Genomic DNA, 2,817 nt, shown 5'->3' on the forward strand with positions numbered 1-2,817 from the left:
CCCGACCGTAGCTGTTCAGGCCAAGGGTGGACACCTGACTCAAGATGGTCAATCCCAAGAACGTGGAATCGAGCCTAATATAAATGAGTCGGGTTCTTTTGGCTCTTGACTCAAAGATGGGCCAGCTCAGGAGCTGGGGGTGGGCAGAAAAATCTAGACGGCTGACCTGCTGTGGAGAGGTAGGAAGCAGGCGTGCAGAGAGGAGAGACAGAGACCCTGAAGCTCTGGAGTCAGAGGAAATCTCTACCTCGGTTCCCAAAGTCTCTCCAGCTCCTTGCCCCAAGCCTGGGGAGACCCTGTTTCCTGTGGGTTTCAGAAAAGCCTGTGTGTGCTCCAGAAAACTCCCCCTTTTGCTTACACTGGCTTCAATTTGACCAAAACCCACATTACCCCTGCTGTCCTTCAAGACCAGGTACAAATGACCCCTGCTCTGGGAAGACTTCCCTGACCCTTTCAGACACAGTGACCATTTCCTGTCCAGTATTCCTATACTACCACATTCCCCTGTACCAGCGCAATCACCCTACAGTACCACAGTCACCCTATAAACTACCACATTCCCCTATATGCTACCACAGTCACCCTATAAACTACCACATTCCCCTTATCCTGCCACAGTCACACTCCCATCACTGCCCTTGGGCCCATGAGCATTATCTATTTTCTCATCTGACTTGAACCCTCCCATGATAGAGGCAATGTCCCATCCAAACCCCTTCTCTTATGCTTAGAACAGCACCTAGTAGGTGCTAAGTAGATCTTTTTGAATGAATGAATCGGTGAGATAGTGAATCAGTGAATGGGGAAATCACCTGACTATTATTCTCTCACTCAAAACTGCAAGTTTGACATTTTTTTAGCTGCTTATGAGAATTAGAACACAAACACCATGAGATCAGGCAGTCGTCCGGTCACCAGTGTGGCCCCAGCACCCACACAGCTCCCAGCAGAGCAGGCAAATGTTCATTGAATGAATGAATCCGTTAGTAGGTATTCGAGGAAAGAGAAGGAGAGGGTGCTCAGGCGACAAAAAATCTAACTCTTAACCTCCTGGAAGTCCTCGCCGTGGATGGTAATTTTCTAAATACACTCCATAATTCTTGCCCTATTATTTGCATTCCTTTTTAAAGAAACCCTGCAGAGGAAATGAAGAGTTATAGACCCCGGGTTGCCCCACTCCCACCCCTATTACTGCATTCCTGAGCAAGGCAGATGTTCACACACATACACACACACACACACACACACACGCACACGCACACGCACACGTCCTGCTGTTAGTTCTTCCTCTTCCTCATTGCAGGAAAAATGCATTTCTCCAACAGTAATTCACCTTTCCTGCTGAGGCTCGCTCTCTCTCTCTCTTTCTCTCTCCCTCTCTCCCTCTCTCCTCTCTTCTCTCTTCTCTCTCTCTCTCTCTCTCTCTCTCTCTCTCTCTTCCTCCCTTCCTCCCTCCCTCTCCCTCTCCCTCTTCCTCTCTCTCTCCTTCTCTCTCTTTCTCCCTCTTGCGCTGTACTTTTTCCTTCTGATGAGTCTGGGCCCTGAAATCCCTTCCCTCTCACCATCCATTCTGACTGGGAGCCCCTGGTAGGTTCTTTGTCCTGGCGCTGGCTGAGGTGGGAGAAAGAAGTGTAATTCTATTAATTCTCATAACAGATGTTTACTGAGTGTCCAATGCGTCCTACATATTCAGGAGTTACTGGGACTATACACTGAGATGCCACAGTTCCTGTCGTCAAATGACTTAGTTTTATAGTGAAAATAAATATTTAAATTAAGAGCAACACCCTTCCCCCAAAGAGGAGGCTAAATGCGATTTTAAAGAGATCTCTCAAGGAGCTATGAATATATTCACAGAGCTGGATAAATTTAGACAAACCTAGAATGCTTGGAATAACACGTATATGGATATTAGATTGCTAGGGCTGCCATGCAAAATACCACAGCCTGGCAGACTGCGTGGCTTAAACCACAGAAATGCATTTCGTCCCCGTTCTGGAGGCTGGGACTCCACGATCTGACGGTTGGCAGATTCGGTTTCTTCTGCGACCTCCCTCCTTGGCCTGCCACCTTCTCCCTGTGTCCTCACATGGTCTTTCCTCCATTCGCAAACATCCCCTGTGACTTTGTGTCCAGATCCCCCCTGCTTATAAGGAGACCAGTCAGACTGGATTAGGGCACACCCTAACAGAACCATTTAACTTGATCATTTCTTTAAAAGGCCCCATGTCCAGCCCTGGCCAGTTTGGTTCAGCGGATAGAGTGTCAGCCTGTGGACTGAAGGGTTCCAGTCAAGGGCACATGCCCAGGTTGTGGGTTCGTTCCCAATGAGGGGCATACAGGAGGCAGCCAAGCAATGATTCTCTCTCATCATTAATGTTTCTGTCTCTCTCTCTCTCCTTTTCCCTTCCTCTCTGAACTCAATAAAAATATATTAAATAAATAAATGACTCATGTTCAAATACAGTCACATTCTGAAATGCTGGGAGTTATGGCTTCAATATATACATTTTAGGGGTACACAATGCAACCATTACAGTATATAATAACAAGCACATTAGAACCAACAAGAATCCTATATAATAAAAGGGTAATATGCAAATTGATCCCTAACAGCAGAATGACTGGTCACTATGACACGCACTGACCACCAGGGGGCAGACGCTCAACGCAGGTGGTCAGTGTGCTCCCACAGGGGAGCTCCACTCAGCCACAACCCAGGCTGATGGCTGCGAGCATGTGGCAGTGGCGGAGCCTCTCCCACCTCCTTAGCAGCACTAGGATGTCCACTGGTGGCTTAGGCCCGCTCCCCATGGG

This window comes from Myotis lucifugus, unplaced genomic scaffold (assembly GCF_000147115.1).
Source record: "Myotis lucifugus unplaced genomic scaffold, Myoluc2.0 scaffold_8, whole genome shotgun sequence".
NCBI classification, from domain to species: Eukaryota; Metazoa; Chordata; class Mammalia; order Chiroptera; family Vespertilionidae; genus Myotis; species Myotis lucifugus.